This window comes from Coptis chinensis, chromosome 7 (genome assembly GCF_015680905.1).
Source record: "Coptis chinensis isolate HL-2020 chromosome 7, ASM1568090v1, whole genome shotgun sequence".
Lineage (NCBI taxonomy): Eukaryota > Viridiplantae > Streptophyta > Magnoliopsida > Ranunculales > Ranunculaceae > Coptis > Coptis chinensis.
Genome location: NC_141462.1, coordinates 81391452 through 81411490, shown reverse-complemented (window position 1 = coordinate 81411490; position 20039 = coordinate 81391452). Strand labels below are relative to the sequence as shown.

At 37.4% G+C, this 20039-nt stretch overlaps 3 long non-coding RNA genes across 3 annotated transcripts; all 3 read left to right on the top strand.

Moving 5' to 3' along the window:
* Positions 1 to 13842: 13842 nt before the first annotated feature.
* On the top strand, positions 13843 to 14781 carry LOC147489280 (uncharacterized). The gene is made up of 3 exons (XR_015203121.1): positions 13843 to 14397; positions 14493 to 14573; positions 14745 to 14781. It is a non-coding gene; the product is annotated as an uncharacterized LOC147489280 (long non-coding RNA).
* A 120-nt stretch (positions 14782 to 14901) lies between these two features.
* Positions 14902 to 15562, top strand: LOC147489279 (uncharacterized). The gene is made up of 3 exons (XR_015200749.1): positions 14902 to 15050; positions 15138 to 15287; positions 15413 to 15562. It is a non-coding gene; the product is annotated as an uncharacterized LOC147489279 (long non-coding RNA).
* Positions 15563 to 15674: 112 nt separating this feature from the next.
* LOC147489278 (uncharacterized) lies at positions 15675 to 16723 on the top strand. Its single transcript, XR_015200684.1, has 3 exons — positions 15675 to 15746; positions 16196 to 16285; positions 16531 to 16723. It is a non-coding gene; the product is annotated as an uncharacterized LOC147489278 (long non-coding RNA).
* Positions 16724 to 20039: the final 3316 nt, after the last annotated feature.

Sequence of the window (20039 nt, the reverse complement as noted above, 5' to 3'; positions counted from 1 at the left end):
TGGACTGAAGAAATTGGGCTTTGGGCTCGATTTTCTGGCCCAAAACATGGCTGCTCAGCCCATGCACGAAAATGTGGATCTGGTCTCCTCCATTTCCACACATAAGACGTAACTCTTAAGAATCAATTAGGTTAGGTAGCAAGTAGCCATTAGAGATAGGATTCTAGATTTAGTTTTGAGTTTTGATTTCCATTAATTAGTTTTCATACCTTGTTTTAATCTAGGCTATTGAATCATTGTTATTCCTTGTTAGAGTAATAAAATAATTAGTTTCATACCTTGTTTTAATTTAGTATTTTGAATCAATTGTTATTTATTCATTAGATCAATAAAGTAATTTAGTTATTGATAATACAATTTCATTTCATTAATCATTGTAGTTTCGATTCCTAGATTTAGTTATTATCATTGTTAGTTTCAATCGATTCTTGCATAATTAGATTTCCATTTGAATTGAAATAAGTAAATTTACAATCTTTTATTGATGTCTTGTTTAATTTCATTGGGAAATGATAGCATAATGATTCTAGGCTAAACCTCCATTAGAGGGGGTTGAAGAAGCCTTGATGAAGCTTGATCTTTGTTTACTTAGAAATCGTCATGATAATCTATTCAATTCTAGAAAGTAATTAGTTCACCATAAGAATGGGTTTGGTTGTTTCACATGCTAGTTATTAATTGGTAGAGATTACCATTTATAATTAGGGATTAGAAATACCATTTTGATATGCGAAAGCATTGAAATTTGGATCACAACGAATCTTTGTTAGTTGATTAAGTCGAGTTAAGGTGAAATCAATCCCCCCTAATTCTTTATCATATAGTAAATTTAGAAATTCCATAGTTTGAATTAGCGCATCTTGTTATTTGAATTCACATCGTAGTATAATTACACACCATTACTCTTATTAACTTTGGATAAACCGATAGTCGTAGAAAACTTTGGATGCTAAAGAACTAGGAGTGGAACGAATCTTGTACTCCACTATATTTCGATAAATTCGAGAGTAGAAATCTTTGATAACATAAATTAGTCTTCGTAAAGTTTTAGTTTTACTTGCGTAATGAATATTCATCATTTATTCGTGAGTAAACTATCATTTTTACGTTTATCAAATGGCGCCGCTGCCATCTTAGTTCCCTTTAGTATTGTGTTTCTTTAGAATTGTTAGTCTTCCAAAGTCCCAAAACCCACCCACCCTTGTTTGATTCTAACTGTGGTTGTCCGTTTCAACATTGAAATTTTCCTCGCAGAATTACACGGAGCGACCAGCTAGGCAACCTAAATTGAGCCACCCGCGCTAAAACTGGAACTCTAGCTTTTAGTCGAAGCGACCAGCGCCTTGAAGGCAAAAACTTCGGCCCTCGCTCTGAAGTGCGGACCTTGAGTTTTTCCCCGGCGACGACCAGCCTCCAAAGGCTAAGTTCGAAGCCCACACCCAAACGCCTGGAACTCCAGCTTGACCTGAGTGCGACCCACGCCCTACCTAGGCCTATTCTGAGCGCGACCCGCGCCCTCTGCTGAAACTGCCCGATTTCCACAGGTTTGTTTAAAACTTCAATTTCTTCAAGGTTTTCAGTGTTCTAACTTGTTATATACAATGAACACGAGCATACAAGACAATATTCATAAGCGAAGCAAGGAGGCATTCAGGTATTTCTTTCTTCAAACACCTCACATCTCCTGTTAGAGGTTCATACTAGCATATCAGGATTGTTTGGAGTGTTGTCATGTTTAGTTAAGATTGGTTTTAGCCTTGCAAGAGATTAAGGTCAGGCCGAAGAAAAATGCCTAACATAATCAACCGGTAACGTCAACAAACACGCCTTTCTAGTATACCACTCACTACACCTCTAGCTAATATACCACACACCACACCTGAAACAATGGCTGAAGAAAGAGAGTCTCCTCTCTCTGACTTTTACAAAGCCTTGAACGATAGCCCCAAATCTTGCATCGTTCTATCAAACCCAGTGGGGGATTTCCAAATCCCCCCAAATATATTTAATTTGTTACCCGTTTTTCATGGGTTAGACCATGAAAAGCCTTATCAGCACATGTGTAGGATTGACCAAGTCCTTACTACATTCCATCATCCTACGGTTGGTGCTGAACAAATTAAACTGAGGGTATTTCCCTTCACTTTAGCCGACAAGGCGGCGTCTTGGTTAACTGCCCAAGCGCCTAATTCTGTGGACTCGTGGGCCAAACTTGTTCAACTATTTATGGAACATTTTTACCTACAACTGAAGACCGATGAAATGCTTTTCAAGATTAATTTCTTTCGATAGAATCCTCATGAATCATTTTCAGAGGCTTGAAATCGTTTCACCGGTCTTCTTATAGAGTGTCCACATCATAACCTTGCGAAAGACACGTTAGTTCGCCTTTTTTCAAAAAGACTTCTACATCACCATAAATAAGTCCTTGACATAATAAATGGGGGTAGTTTCCTAAGTAAGGGAGCCTCAGAGGCTTATAAATTTTTAGAAGATCAAACTAAGCGTAATAATAACTGGGGGGTAGTGATGATATCTCCCGTTCCGCTAGTTCTTCTACAACAGTTAAAGCCACCGGTATGTTTGAGATAAAACCCAATCCTGAACTTAAAAATTTAATCGAATCTCTCACTAAAAAGGTAGAGGCTATTTCTATTCAACAAAAGCCTATTCCCGTCATGAATGTCAACACCAATCCATATAATTTATGTTTGAGTCCAGAGCATCCCAACTCCTATTGTCCTCTCGCTTATGAACAACAATAATCACAACAAGTTAATATTTGTTCCATTAATAGCGAACTTAACGCAGCTTGGTAACAAAACCCCAACTTCGGTTGGCGAAATAATCAACAACCTCCAAGGTTGTTTAACCCAAATGTTAGGCCAACAAACAATTACAACTAAGCTCCACCAAGGCAAGGACAAGGTCAGGGAAATTATAATTATAACAACCAAGCTCAACCACGACAAGGACAAGGTCAGGGTAATTATAATAATTATAACAATAATAATTATAATATTAATAGAGGTATCGTTCCGGTAAATAATAACTATCAAAATCCACCCATTAATAATCAACGTGACATAGTTCCTGTCATACAACCTATAACTAACACTCCTCCACAATCGGATCGTTTTGACACCTTTATGCAAACCCAACAACAGATTTTACAAGCCATCCAACTTTCCTTACAGTAGTTAGCACAAGAGAAAGTACAACCCAAAGGTGTGTTTCCAGGATAAGCGATACCTAATCCTAAAACACCAAACACAGCCTTTGAGGTAAACGATAATACTAGTAATGAAAATGCAAACGTAGGGGGGATAAATTCCATCACCACTCTCCGTTCGGGCAGAGTAGTTGATAACAAAGTACCTATGTCTATAGTTACCCCACCAGTAGTCCCAACACCAGATATTACACTAGATATCGATATTACACCAGATATTACAATGCAACTTAGGGGATACTCATACAACCACTGCTTTATTAGACCTGGGGGCGAGTGTTAACTTACTTCCTTATTATTTATATAAACAAATAGGTCTACAAGAAATGTAACCTACAACAATGACGTTGTAATTAGCTGATAGGTCTATCAAGTATCTTAAGGGTGTAGTGGAAAACGTGTTGGTTAAGGTTCATGATTTCTACTATCTTGCGGATTTTGCTATCCTCGATACAGAAGTCGCTAATGACTATGTTCCGATCATTTTAGGGTGCTCTTTCTTGGCAACTGCCAACACGCTTATAAACTGCCGCGATGGTTCGATGTCCTTGTCCTTTGGCCATCTTTCTATTGAGGTCAATGTTTTTAAAACAATCAAATAGTTTCCTGATATGAATATTGATGGAGAGGTTAGCATGATCGAGAGCTTAGCTCATGATTATTTCAAAACCACGTTTTCGGATGACTAGATGCACAAATTATTTTCCTTTGTAAGCTCCAACTTTGACAAGGACTCCTTGGAAGTAGATGAAATTGAGGAAGATTTCCTTCAAATCTTTTGCAACTCTTCCCTGCCACCTCGCGAGTCCCACCCTACCAACATCCATTTATCCCTTGACACTATGACGAAGATGAATTTTTCACCCTCTATCCCAGTGATTCTTTTGACCCACCTATTGAGAAATGTCTGGCATATCTTAAAGCTTCTAATGATCTAGACTTGAGAGCTCTAGCTGACACTCATTTATCTTCCATCACCAATTTTCCCCACCTTCCACCTTTTCAAAGGAACCTGGAGTTTGCGCTTGACCCTCTTGTTTCTTCTGTGCTTAACAATTTTCTAAATCCTCTTAATACAGAAATAATTCCCAAGGGAAAGGCACTTGACACCTTCATTTTCAGAATTGAGACAGTACCCACATTCTCATTTTTTCCATTCGTTCTTTCTAAAACTTATCCATATCCAACATATCTTCCATAAACATCAATTTTCTCCCAATCATTCACTTGGACACCCTCTCGTTCAATGATGAAAAAGAAGGTTCATGTGCGGTTACATTCAAGATCTATCCAACTTCGCTTTCATTTTAATAAGTTGTGTCGTAGAGAATCTTGGTGCTTGATTCTATTTGGGGGTGCATTCCATGTTATTTATTTATGGAAAGACCCACAACTCTTTAGGTTGTTGTATATATATATATATATATATATCCAGTTATTTGTTAAAGTCTCGAGTATCTGACTATAAACGGCTCATTTTGTTGTTTGGTGTACTTCCTTACAATTTCATATATTGGTAAGTGCACCATTCAGGTAACCGGGCCCTCCCTATGGAGTGTGTGGCTGTAAGTACGGATCCTAAGTCCATGTTAAATATAATTCACGTTTTTCACTCTTGCATATTTTCTTGTATTTTGAGTCATGTTCCTCTATAGTGTGAATTATGCATTTATTGCTTTTTGTTTTTCTTATATTAAATCTTATTCATAAAAAAAAAATAAAAAAATTGTTAAAATCACAAACATAGTAATTTAGGAAGTTTCGGGAATCTGACTTTAAAAGACCCACTTTTAAAAACAAATTTTCTAAACGCTGTTGTCTAAAATTTGTTTAGGGGTGGGGTGTTCGTTTTCTGTCCTGGATTGTTCAACTTTCCATTTGTGTTGTTTAGGCTGTTTAATTGTATTTCGATTCGGGTTGACATTATCTATGTAATGAGAGTTCATTCGTTCGCATAACTTACGTCATGCACGCACTTTGAGGCATTTTCTATCTTCTTATATGTCATCCATAGTCGGAATAGAGTGTTTTATGAATCATTGGATTGGAAATTCTCTCCTGATCATTTCCATAGCTCATTCGCAAAAATCGGATCGGTAACGAAGCGGCAAATTTAGTTTGAAGTTGCGCAAAAAATCGAAAAAAATTCAAAAAATCAAATTGGGCTTGGGCCCAAACTCGTGCGCACGTGCCACACACATGCGTCCCTTTCCTTCAAACCAACAGTTCGCGATTTCCATCTTCCACCACAGCCATTAACAAGCTTTAAACCCTAACCAAATAAAAAAAAAAAAAAACCTAAACACACGCACGCCCAAAGTTCAAATCAATTTTAAATCTTCTCCAAACCTCTCCCATACCAATTTCAAACAATTTAAACCACAGAAAACCACCAAAAATCCAAGAAATTTGAACTGCCGCGCCACCACTATTGTTTTGTTAGTGAGGGAGTCCCAAACTCTATCCCCACATTCCAATTAAACCCCCAAATCTTTCCAAACTTCCAATGGCTCAAAGACGGAGGATTTTGCCAGAGCACGCGTTTATTGCCGACCACTTTGCGCCGTTTTATGGTGACGAGATGGTTAAGAGAGATTAGAGTGGTTTGTGGTACTCAACAAACGATTTTTACCACGAAGATTTGGTCCGACAGTTTTATAGGACGAGGGAGTTGGATGGGAATAGAATTTTTGCTAAGGTGGCCGGGAGAAGGAGAGAAGTATCTACTGGGTTGTTGGCTGAGATTTTAGGCATTCCGCCTAGACGCCATCTCGATGCCACATTATAGGAATCCTAATTTATTGGGATCGAGCCTTTGATGAACACGACTGTTTTGGAAGGGAACTACAATGCGAGCTCGCATTGTGTTTTGCCGATCGTCTTCTTGAACCAACCAACCGGGTCAGAGCTCGATGGATTGGTAGGAATGTAATCGGGAAGGATAAGGTCAGCGATATCAGTTTGAACTGCCTTCACGTTCTATGGATACTCTAGGAGGAGAAGTATGAATTCTGTATTCTGGAGTTTTTGAGTAATATGATTAGGGGAGTTGGGAAGAGTATTGTACCTCTCCCTATTTTGATAACGAAGATCATGATGACCTTGAGAGCGACTCTGACGTCTGATAGGATTTGGCTGAAAGAGCACATAAATTCTACTATTTATACGGAGTGTATCCAAAAGGTTTGGAGGTTGTCAGAAGAGAGGGTAGTTGAAGAGGATGACTCGGAGGATGAGGAGGACACGACATGTCTTGATGCCGATGCCTTGGAGAGGTGTAGGTCGGATGCAGAACGCATGTCAGTGCTTCATCGTGGCATGCGTTCCCTCAATACCATTTGCAAAGATCTCCGGACTCGGCAGGCTACCATGCATCATAACTTTGAGACTCGTGCCCGGTGCGAGGATGAGCATTGGGAACAGATGAAGGCCGAGATGGAAGCTTAGCGCAAGTTCCGAGAAGATATGCTTGCACGCTTCCCACCCCCAGGGGGGTTCTTCTTCTGAGGAGGTTTCTGTGCCTGCCATTACCAGCAGCGAGTGGTTTAGGGCTCTTATGGATTAGATGTTGTTTATATTGTTCCTTTTATGTTTTATGTATTTCTTTTTATTAGTTCGGATGTTAAACTTTGAATTCCGAAGTTAAATGTGAATTTGGTAGTTAAAATGTTGTTTGAATTTCAAATTTTAATATAATATGGTTCTTTTCAAATTGTGCATTGTTTTTATTGTTAATCCCACCTTCCCGAATTGTTTGGTATTATTTACTCTAGCATGATTTATTATATGATCCTCCATTTTATAAGTTGTTTTGGAGTGATGGTTGAGAATATATTGCCAATATGGGCATACCTATGATTAGATGTTGTGATAGGATAAAATCTAAAAGAGTTTAGAAGTTACTATTCTAAATTCAATCTAAAAGATATTCAGGTTGTTTTAGAATCAAGAATATGGGTTGTTTCCGTTTTCGGTTTTGGAATTTTTTTGTTTCCGGCAATTGCCTTAAAGCTTTTTGGCAACTTCCCAATTCGTTTGGGAAACTTAAAACCAATATAAACTTCTTTCATTCTACACTCACAACCTACACTACACTTCACATTCATCTATCACCTTTCACTCCCAACTTTTCCTTTTTTTTTCCTTCTCACTTCTGCATTTCAAAGACCTCGGACCTGCACGACTTTTCTAGGCACTGCCAATCAAAATTTCTTTAGAGCGAGACCTGCGCCCAAAACACTGGAATTCCAGTTTTCATCCTGAGTGCGACCCGCGCCCATCCCAGGCAAAAAGTGAGCGTGATAAAACACTCTTAATTATACGTTATTTGTTTTCAGTTACTTATGTTTCTTAAGTCCGAGGTCCACAGTTCGAAGTCCGAAGTTCAAAGACCAAAGTCCAAAGTCCAAAGTCCAAAATCAGTATAGTCGTACATTTTAGTCAAGTTACCTTACTCACATGGGTTTAGTAGGATAGGTCGAGTAAGGGATCGTCCAAACCTTAGGGCTCGGAAAAGGTTCACAACCGGAATTACAACTTTTGGTGAGTAGGATTTTAGGTTTTTTAGTTGGTTTTAATTAAATTAACGGTAATGCAAATAATGTAAATTACTACGGTGATTTATATGTAGGTAAACAAAGATAGAGAAACAGGGAGAGAGTTAGTTATACTCATGCAAGAAATATTTTTTCAACAGTTTATATTACCACATCACTACATCTCTAATTCGTCTCGTGTTTGGAGACGACGTCGAGTATTGATCCCTAGCGCATGCCCACATCTCTGAGCCGCATCGCACTAGCATAAGGAGTTGAACTAATATTTCATCTCTGGAATATCATTTCAGCTCCTGGCTCGATTCCACATCAGCTGGCCAAATTGGAGAGTTGTCTGACACCATAGAGTCACGCGCGAGACATTTTGGTCGCGCGACCGAGATCGTTTCGAGCATCAGCACTCCAAATTTGTACAGTCTCAGTCATTTTGGGACCGGATGTCTAATATATGCCTAATTCCTAAGTAGTGATTCTAGAATATTAAAGAGTCAATCCGATTCTCACACGAGCAGCATAACCCTCCCCGGGGGGATTAGCTCATGGTCATTGAAGGAATAATAAAACTTGCTGTATACATTAAGTAAATAAATGCAGGACAAGAATTAAACTAGAAAAGAAATAACTCATTATTAAGGGTAAAATGACTTACGATTTTAAGGCTGGAATGAAAAAAATGACAGAGTTTAAGTCTTTGGAATGAAACTACTGACGTTAAAGTAAAACTAATGTATAGCTAAAGCATAGAATCTTTGAAGGAAGAATATCAAAGGCTACCCCCTCATATATATAGGTGATGTCTCGTGAAGGGATTTAATTGGCTTTTGTTTGTTTGCTAATTGAACGCGTTCAAAACTTTGAGAATCAAAGTTTTGTTTTTACCTGTTTTAAATTTTAGCTTTTGTCTTTTTGCTTATTAAGGTTTTGTTTTTTAGCCAATTTCAATTCAAACCACCTGGTTTGAATTGGTATGTGTCTTCTATATTGCGAGGTGGCACCAAATTAAAACCATCACTTGCCACCTGCCTATGCTGACTCGTCATACCTTTTGGGCCCGTAGAGTGGGTCCACTTAGTATGTCCAGTGGCGGCGCCGATTTTGGCGTTTTTACAACCTTCTGTCTTTGCGTAGAGTTTGTCATCCTAGTCGCTCTGGCAGTTCGCTAGCCAACGTCGGCACCCAAATTTATTAGATGTGAGCTTCGGAAGTTTGCTGCTTATTTATATGTGGACCCGTTCTGCACTGGTTTTGTTATTTTGGAAACTTTGGCTCTAGTCAGGCTTTGTTGGTCTTTACTGGGGTTGAGTGGGAAACTTCTAATATTCCAGTATTCCCGTACTTCGATGCATGTTTTATCATTATATTCATTTTAAATGCAAAAACCTGCAAAAGTACGAAAATATAATTATTACATGATTATTAAACACATAATCGACCAAAATGCTATGTCTCTCGGGGTTTAATATTACATTTTTGGGTGTTTATCACACCACCCCCAAACAACATTTTGCTTGTCCTCAAGCAATGAGGAGACATTAAAATGATAAGTGGTCAAAAATGTGTTGTCCTAAGCTAAATCTCATTTCGCAGAGTACGGTTGCATTGACCGTATACAACAAGGCCTTGAATATTCCTAGTGGACGAGTTATAGCCTCGTGAGAGTTTTCCAGAGAAGATACTCACAAACTTCATTTATACTACAACGACTCAGTAACAAAGGCTTGTTTCCTTAATTAATCTCAGGTATCTAGACATCTCACTAGCGGGGGAAACAAGGATTTAATTCTTTCGAATTTCAAGTTAATATACATACAATAATCAAAACATCTACGTATGAGCATGCATGCAGTGATCTTATAATGAAATGTACGAGCAGGACCGTTTCTGGATCCTTTGGATAACGTTCTTAAATAGGTTCTCACAGGTATGTGTCGAAACACAATTTCTCTCTTATTTTTCCACTCAAGTTCTGCTATCTCCAGTGTGCAGTGGGCACACATTTCCTCACATACTCAATGACAGTTAGAGGAGCCGAGGTCGAGAAGTCACAACTACTACTTATTATCGCACTATCCTACTCCTAATTGAGCTAGAGGTCTTTATTAGGTGTTATGGGGCTTAGGAGGTAGTGTGGAAGAAATTGGAATGGAAAATTTAAAAATGATAAGTATGAGAGAATAAGGTCTTCGAGATATTTATACTAGAGAATCCTTATTTTCTTTCCTGCTTCTAACATGGGTTTCCATACTTGGATTTTTCAAGCTTTTGTATTCCCTTTTGATTTGATTTTTGGGGGGAATTCTAACCTTGATATTTCTTTTGATTTTTGGAAACATATTTCTATATATATATATTTTTCTTTTCTTCTAAAACAGGTAACTGATTTTGATTTGTGACAAGGTTTTTTCTCTTCATTTTTCTGCACTTCATCCTATTTCTCATACTCATCATCTAGGTAGGCTTATTTATTTGTGGTTAATATATGGGTAATGATTTTTTTGGTGAAGTAGAAAGGATTAATGAAAGGTTCAATGGAGCGATTAGCGGTATTTTTTTTTACAGGTGTGAATTTTTGGCTATATCGATCCAAAGAAGGCCTAAATTCTCGCCTAGGATTTGGGTAGTGATCAAGTAAGTTGACGTGTGAACTTCTCTATTCGGAAGAACTACTCCTCTGTGTCATTACTCATATATCACACATTTTGAGGCTTTTGGTTAGATTCTTACAGAATATGGAAACTAAGTTGTCTAACCGTGGGTCCCAGAAACTTACTGCTGTGTACATTTAATGATAATCAGTGCATGAATGCTCATGAAAAGATATAAAAACTATTGCATACGTATTAAATTAAGTTTCTAAGAACAAGTCCTAATTCTGATGCTAGGGTGAGATTTCTAAATATTTTTCATCATAGAAAGGGAAACGAGAATTTGTCACTAAATATGTTTATTTAGACATCAAATAAACTATATACAACTATGCATGCCTAATTTTTGCAAAAGGTTCTCACCACCCCCCAAACAAATGGACAATCGTGTCCTCAAAAGTGTTAAGAGGAAGAAAGAGTATACCTAAGAGGCTTTGAGCAAAAAAATAGCTGACATCTTCCACAGAAATTTATTGTAACACACTATATATTATACATCATAAAAGTATAAGCACATTGTTAGAGTAGCACACTGTTAGGTTATTTATTTATTTCACATCAAAACGTAAAACAAATATGTACATGCATCAACTCACATTGCCCCAACCTTGAACTGGGGGATAGTCCATCCTTGCCTCGTCCCTGTAGAAATGCCATTCCTTTGCATCACATTAATCTATCATAGCTTTCCAGACTTCGCTCCACTTCCTCTTCTTTGCATTGTCCAGATGAGCTATCATTTTATCATCATTAGGGAAAGAACGAACTTTCTTTAGATACCTTGCAGGGCGTCGCCATGTCCGAAATCGCAAAGAATGAATTATCTTGTTTGTTGGACACATAGAGTCGACCTTTAACCAATCCTGAAAGGTGGCCGCAAACTGTGGGAAGTACGTCCTCACTATCTTGCATGTTTAGAATCGCGGGGGTGATATAGTCTTTGCCGAAAAGACCGAGCTTTCTTAAGATTCTCAATTACTAGGTCTCAGAATGTCAAAGGCGGTATGTTCTTTGGGCCAATGCATGGAATGTCTTACACGCTGACTTTGATGTAGTGGAAAAATGCCAATCCCCCATGATGTTCAGAAGAATAAATAACATTGCAGTTCCAACATTCATGGTCATACTGGCTAGTAGAATAGTGAAGTCTGGTGTTACCAATACGGATTGTAAATCCATTTAAAGGGAAACCCTGTACAACTGGTAGATCTTCCATGTGATCATAAAAATAAGTTGCCAAACCTGGGGAGTATGTCTGCTCCGGGTGTAGAATAAGAGAGTTCCAACCAACTTAAGTGATGTAGTCTCTAAAAAGATGTCCATATGCAGGAGAATTCAGCAACGAATGGAAAGATTGGTCTGGAATCATCTTTGGAGCTTCCATTGTAGAAGATGTGTGAAAAAAATGTGACTGTTTTAGACAAGGATAAACAAATATTCACTATACCATAACAGGATATTTGCAACACGCACCTTTTTTGCTTTGCAACGGTTTTTTACCGTTAGAAAATTGCCAACGCTATATAAGCGTTAGTAATGTTGTTAAGTGTTACTTTAATTCGGGTGAATTTCAGGAATTAATATCTAACACTTAAAAATCATTTGAGAAGTGTTACAAATCAAAATTTTGAAAATTTCACGAAAGAAGGAAACCAAAAAAAATCAAGCTCTGTTATTTCGGTCGAAATATAAAAGATAACCTTAACTTTAATCTCTCTCTCTCTCTCTCTCTCTTTGGTCTCCTCCACAGGCTCTCACTCTTTCCCTCCCTCTCTCTCTCTCTCTCTCTCTCTCTCTCTCTCTCTCTCTCTCTCTCTCTCTCTCTCTCTCTCTCTCTCTTGCTTGGGTTATTACTACTTCAATTTTTCTTGGCTTGATCTTGCTCCAAATTTTCTTGCTTTAAAGGTGCGATTTTTATTTTTGTCGAGGCGCCGGAGCGAGCTTTGCAATATTTTCAGTTAATTCGATCTCTGAAAGGTTATTTTTTTAGTTTATTGTTTTAAATTAATTCTTTGCATTGAGAGTAACAATGTTAAGCGTTGAGACTCAAAGTATTAAAACACTTAAAAGTACCTTTGGTGGAAGGAGAGTAACAGTTGTTCGCTTTTATTTGTGCTAATTGTTAAATTAAAATTTATGGACAAGTGTTGTGGATGCTAGGGTTTAAGCAGGTTTATGAGATTGTGACAATGTCTTCTATATCTTACGACTTTAATGCCGCCTCAAAGTATCTATAGAAGTATTTGGTTCATCTTTGTTTCTTTTATTATATATTTATGCACTTTTTAATTTCAAGTAGATCCAGTAATGAGAATTTTTAAATTTTAGGTAATGATAATTATACTTAGATAGGTCTCTTTTGTAGATGATGGATCTAAATTGAGTAAATTCCCACTCTTGTACGTTTTTATCTGACTTAAAAATTGTACAACTTCATTTCATGTTAAATTTAATTAGTGTACATAAGAATTCTTTATCTTCATTTCACTCTTAGGAAACGCTTCTTCTCCAATGTACTGGCGACCTTGAAGAAGCGGATGAGTACACAAAAATAATTTGAGCAATAACAAGCAATCAAGCAGTTTAATTGCTGGAGTTCTTTCAAATTGTTCTTTAGGGTCTGAAACAGTTTTCACGTTATGCTCCATCTCATGAACTTATCAACTAAGAGGGGTAAGTTTTCCAAAGAAGTTGAATCGAACAAACCCTAAATTCCTTCATGTTCAACAAACACCTGTTTGCACTTTTGCTTTTACGTGTTTATGCTGTTTAACTGACTTAGCTATCTGTTGGAAATTTGGGTTACAATTGATTAACTGATGATGTGGTCTAAGCTTCCTGTGGTATATTGTTCACATTCGATGATACCCACCATATGATAGGGTCTGCAAATCCCTATAGTGTACTTGGTTGATTCACTAGAATATGTTAATCTGGGTACTTGATAGGGTATGCAAATCCCTGTAGTGTACTTGGTTGATTCACTAGAATATGTTAATCTGGGTAGATAAAGGCTTTGATAATCTGGTTGTAAAGGGGGGAAAAAACACACGTAAAAACATTCATACTTGGAAAGAAACCTCTCTACCTATATTTACTTTGTTTGATTATAGTGGGTATAGCTAGAAAATCTCTACCTATTTTTACTTGGTAAGAACAAAAATGCTAACATAAACATGCTAGAAAAAATCAAAGTACATTTTTTATTATGTTTTTGAGAACTTAAAGTAAAAATGCTAACATAAACATGGCCAAAACATTAGCAATTCCAAAAGATCATCTTAATAATGTCCATGTCGATACTCGATACAGTGGAGTTTTATGGCTCAAGTTAGAAAGACTTCTCTTGATTGGTGATTGACTACGTCTTCTTCTTTTGTAGATACTTGGAACTATATTATCTCCTCAAGATACCAAAATGTGGGACGAGATTGATTCAAGCCAATGGCTTGCATTTAGACGTGTTACTGATCTCATAGTTGATGGTTATGGCACTATTGATGGATGGGGTACAAATTGGTGGTCTAATTCATGCCGCAACAGCCACAGCAAGGTAACCGACATTTCTGCCCCATTAACATGTTTTGGAATAGTACGTTCGACAATTTTTAAAGCTAATCATCTCAGCTTGCTTTAATTTGCAAGATTGCACGGAAATGGCGGCAATAGTAAGTATTTATATGTTGATTGGTATATGTTCGCATCTAGTAATATTTGTTAATAAATTTCGATAAAATAGCTAAATTTTGTTGTTAGGTTATCAAGTTCATATTCTGGTCCAATAGTTATCTCAAAGATCTTCACTTCATTGACAGTGCAAATACAGATATTGGCATAAGACAATTAGAATGGTTTTCATATTACAAATTTGAAAATCAGTGCTCCAAAAACCAGCCCAACACATATGGTATCCATATAGACAGATCTAAGCATGTTTTTATTGACTGCTCAAGCATTAGAAGTGGTAAATAGCACTCTTTGGTTGATTTTTCTCGGTGATTTCTTAAGAGAATATATAGATCGAAGCTTATTTTTTTCAATTATAACTACAATTTACAGGGATGATTGCATCTCCATTGGAGACCACACTTCAGACATCAGGATAACCAATATTAACTGTGGTCTTGGGCATGGTATAAGGTAAGGATATTCATTCCATTGATCAACAATCAATTGAAGTTGTAATGAATGACCCTCAAAACACAATTGAAGTATGTACTTTGAGAATCTATTGGCTCGTTTAGACCTGGTAGGCTCGTATTCAGTTTGCACTTGTAGTATGCCATAAAATTATGTGGACTGGTGGTGCAGTGTGTGAACTGGTGGTGTGCAGTGTATGGTGGTGGACCGTGGTTTGCGGTGTGTGGATTTGTTGGTGCGATGTGTGTGGTGGTAGGCTGGTGGTGCAAAGTGTGGTAATAATAAAGTGGACTTGGTGATGCGGTCTTTGTGGTCGTGGTGCGTGGTGTATATTCTCTTCTACCTGTACAACTCTTTTTCTCTCTTGAAATCGTGGTCAACAATGTTTCTCCTATCACACTCTGTTGTTATCCAGTTTCATTGGTCCTATGGAACATGAAGTAACTAGTTGCTCTGCGTCTGTATATGATGAAGTAGGTGAGTCAATATCTTTTGTTTATCTTTTCCTTAGCTATTGCCACTTTTTATGACCTTGTTTGTTGTTTGTGGATTTTGGCGGCATAGTCAGCTGCTTGTGCTGCGATCTGCAGATTGCTCTGTGCCATACCCTTATATGTAATGTACTTCTGTCAGCTATTGGTTGTTGGCTGTTGGCTGGACTCTTCATTTATTCCTATACCTACTATTATGAACAAAATGGTAGCATACTAGTAGGTAGTCCTTGGATTGTCGTACTGTTTAATATTATCTCAATCACTCAATGTTTAAATGTGAACAGTCTAAAACATGTCCTTTCTAATCAACTCATTATGGTAACTATTTTTTTTTCCTCGATATAGAGGAGCAATTGGTCTATTTGATGTGAAGTGGAGACAAAGTTGTAGGTTGAGGTTCAAATATATTAGATGAGGAATGCTAAGGATAGCCTCTTCAACTCGAGGCTTGGAGCTACCTTATTGAAATACACTATTATTGGTGATTCCAGGAAAGAGAGCTACTATTTCAAAGGGTAACGTAGTAAATTATCAAACCCGTTGTGTTTTTCTTTTTATTTCAGTTCAAGGTTGGATTTTGTGCTGAAATTTGATGTTGTATGATGTAGGTTCCACTTAAAACTCTTCCTATTGGCGACAACTGTAGAGTGAATGATCAAGGTTTGAAGATGCAACATGGGTGTGACTCTCTCTCTCTCTCTCTCTCTCTCTATCTCTATATATATATATATATATATATATATATATATATATATATATATATATATATATATATATATATATACACACACACACACACACACACACACACACATGTTACATGTTACATGTTTTGTATGACTTATGAGAAGTTATGTTTGAAGGTAAAAAGTGGTATGTTCTAAATATACAATGAGTCATTGATATAGGAATCTATTTGCTTTTGTGTCCTTCTCTCCTGATTTGTTTATAAAGTGGCTTGAGAACTAGGGTGTGTTTGATTGCATGAGGGAATTTGCACTATTGAATCCGACATTTTAGTGCAATTCTCAAGAGATAGGAATCATATATAGGTAGGTATGGGAAACGTTGGGCAAGTTCTTTCTTAGCTTGATAGATCATTTTGTTGTCGTTTGGTGTATTGTGTAGGGTATCGATTTTATGAAGAGAAAAACAAGAAGGCCAAAAAAATTACTTCCTAATCTGATGAGTCATGCTCACCTCAAGCTCCTCGTCAAGGTAAAACTTAAACCCCACTCTCCATTTTCTCAATTTTCAATTCGTCAAGTTACTACAAGGTTTTATTTTTATGCACCGATTTTATGTAATCATTGTTTATGTTGTCGAGATATGGGAGTACACAACAAATGCTCTATCTTTAGGGGAGGGTGGTGGTGGTCAAGTATTTAATTAATTGCATGAATTTAATTAGTATGATTGTTTTTCTGAGTTCATTATTTGTTTTGTGAATTTTTTGGAATTAGATGGGCTTTGTGGAGCGGCACTAGGATTTGTATTGAGTGAAGCCATCGTCACTAATGCTTGTTATTGCATTTTGAAGATTCGGGATTGCTTGGAAAATAGTATAGAAATTTGTAACCCTTAGTAAATTTGAATTTGTAACCCTCAAAACTCTTCTGAAGTTATATATATGGTTCAATAAATATAATATTTTTTTCAGGTATTTGTTTGTGTTTATTTTACTTGTCAAATGGTATGAAAAAGCATTGGTAATTTTATTTGCTTCTATATGAAACTAGGAGGTGCAGGTTTAGGGCAGAAAAAAAATTAAAATAATATTTTTTACTATATCAACACATTAGTAACGGTTGTAAACCGTTGCAAAGCAAAAAATAAATATTAAATCATCATCAATAATTGTTACAAATCAAACTTCGCAACGCTTTTTAACCGTTAGTAATTGTCACTCTTAATAACCATTAGTAATTTTCACTCTGCAACGGTTAATAACCGTTGGAAATTTCTATTTGCAACGCTTATTAACCGTTGCAAAAATTTCCAACACTTTACCCACACCATATTTGCAACGGTTAAAAAGCGTTGCGAAAATTATTAGCAACGCTTTTTTGCCGTTGCAAATAGCCTGTTATGGTGTAGTGATTAGAGTATGATGAGAATAATTAAGTAAAAACAAATTACCATAGGAAAATTTCACTATAATAAAAACAAATAACATAAAATTGCAAAATTTAAATGGTGTCATGGGCCCAAGTAATGGCGAGGATCCTTTTATGGGAGGGATCCATTTATAAGATTTTCTATGCCGTCAATCCGTGCAACAGCCCGTTGCAACATTTCGTTTTCTATATGGTAAATCTTGGCGTGGTTCTCCATTATGAGAGTATGGTTTGCCAAGAACTGGTTGTGGCTGTGCAAGAATTGTGCTTGTTCCTCTTCGTTTATTGTCCGCAGGTCCTGAAATTCAAGAAGACTGGTGATGATAATGTTATGACGTTTGAATAATGTCATCAGTCCTTGTTGAATTAAACGAAGGCCTTCCATGGGATTAAATACGTTGCATAATGCATTTTCAGTGAAGATGTTGTCGGCGGAACAATCTTCGTCGATTTCTGCACCGACATGGTTCTTTGCAACGCGTCGGGTTCCGAGAATCCGTTCCTACATACTGAGTGAATGGTAAGAATGTTAGCTGTTCGAAGAGGTGTATGAAGAGAAGTACTAGAAAAACCCTAACGTATCATGATAAGTGTCACAATGGTTGGTAAAGGAGCTGCCTTTTTCTTGGCACGTGCGATCGCGTTCCAGAGAAATTTAATAATGCAAAAATCATTGCAGTTACTCTATAAGACCCAGAGTAGATGGAGGAGGGGTTTGGTTATTTCGGAAGTCTTAGACGTGCCGAGCACATTATGAGCTACCCATTGGATCACAGATAATTGGTTCTTTTGCAAAGATCGCTGATAAACAATACGGTTTTTCCGGTTGTATTCGCCGTGAAGGATAGTTGCAAACATCAGATGCCTGATATTGTCGAAAGGTGAATCCTGAAGGTGTACTCCTTGGTTTGTAATAGGAATTTGAAGTACCTCAGAGATGATTTGCACAGTCAATTCACGCTCGCATCCGTTAGCACGGACAAAGAATTGCCCGTTTTGGAAATAACCGCTTTTATAGAACAACAAGACCAATTCTCTGGAATAAAATACCTGCTTATGATGTAAAAGAGGGTACCATCCTTGACGTAATATTTCTGTGTCAAAAAAGGGATGAAAAAGACCATTTTGGAAATTTTTCATAAAATTTTGCTCGGCCACGAAACTTCGAGTGAGGGCCATTAAAGATGGAGTGGTAAAGATTTTTTTTTTTGGAAAAAGGGAAGTTAGATTTTTGAGGTGTCTATCCTTGTTATAAATAGGCACCAATCCGAAAATGTAAAAGATACGAATCGAGGTGTCACAGGGTAATTAGACCACGTGTATCTTCTAAGATATGCGCAAAAGTGGATGTAGTGTGGATGAGAAGAATGGGGCATGTGACAAGGAGTGCCTTTTTTTTTTTTTTTTTTACTTAAATAGCGTAAGTAGAAGGACAAGGAAAATGTAGATATACTATCACAATAAGATGTAAGGACGTACAACGGTATGGAAACACAACATAATGATACGGGGAATGAAATACAAACCTAAATATTAGATAGAACTATATGTCACATTAACAACATTACTATAATGAAACAAACAAGCATGAAGACTTGAGTAGCATATTCAATTTGCCGCTGCTCAAACTTTTCTAGTGCATCCATGAAGCTTGAAATTTGGAGCGGACTAAAAACTATTTTTTAGAATAAGAAGTGTAGAGGGAAGAATATGAAATGAGTGAATGTGGAGGAAGTGTTGAACTTATTTATAGAAAGACAATTGCCGTTTTCTGACCGTTTTTAGATGCGATTTCATGACCGTTTTCTGTGCGTTTTCATGACCGTTTTTTTTGTGCGTTTTCATGACCGTTTAATAAAACGTTAGTTTTCGATAAAGTTTGCTGGTAAGTGTGACATCTAAAATATATATGTATATATATTTATATATATCTATACAAATTATTATTACTAATATTATTATAGATGTTCCTACCTATATAATATAATATTAGACATAACTAATATATCCACGCAGAAATTTTTAGGAAATAACCTATTATTAAGCTGAAAATGCAAACACGTAAATCAAATATCTGACATAAATATTATACAAGACTGGAAAATAAACTAGCTACTGATGATCCTCGGGGAGCTGCGAAAAAATCCTCGGGGGCGCGCGAAGAAGAACCCGGGAGTCCTAAACGCCGCGTCGACGAGCTCCGTGGAGGCTAACTGCTCCTGGATATCCCAAAGTATCCATCACCTGAGCCTGAAACTAATGCTGGCTCGCCATAAACATTCACTAGAACTGGTTCTGGCGAGTAAGCATATGGTCCTGAAATGCAGTCATGGAAGCTCTCATTTCCTGCTAGAATTAAGCCCATCTTCTCGTCATCATCGACTTCGTGGCGAGTGGTCATATTTGTCCTTAACTTCGCCCAAGGTACGCCTCATCGATACCTGGCGAGTGTACATGTTTCTCAAACCACTGTTCACAGCACGTAAGGCATCTATGGGGTGGGTCATCTTACTCATGGCGCCTCATCAAAGTAGGGTGGGTGAGGATGAGATGAGCGGCGATGCCTGTGCAGCAGCCCTTGGTGTTGTGGGTTCCCCGAGGGTCTAGTATGCATTTCTTGAAGAAGACAAGCATATTCTCATATTGTGGTATAGGGAGAAGGGTGGGTCGGACAGAAAACCCAAGGTAATCGGCAAAGTAAAGAGATGAGCCAACCCTTGTTTGTGGGTTCCCAAGGGTCTAGTATGCATTTCTTGAAGACAAGCATATTCTCATATTGTGGTATACCGTAGCGGGGTGGCGGACGAGAAAACCCAAGGTAATCATAAGGGGCTGAGAGGGGGCTGATCTAAGAG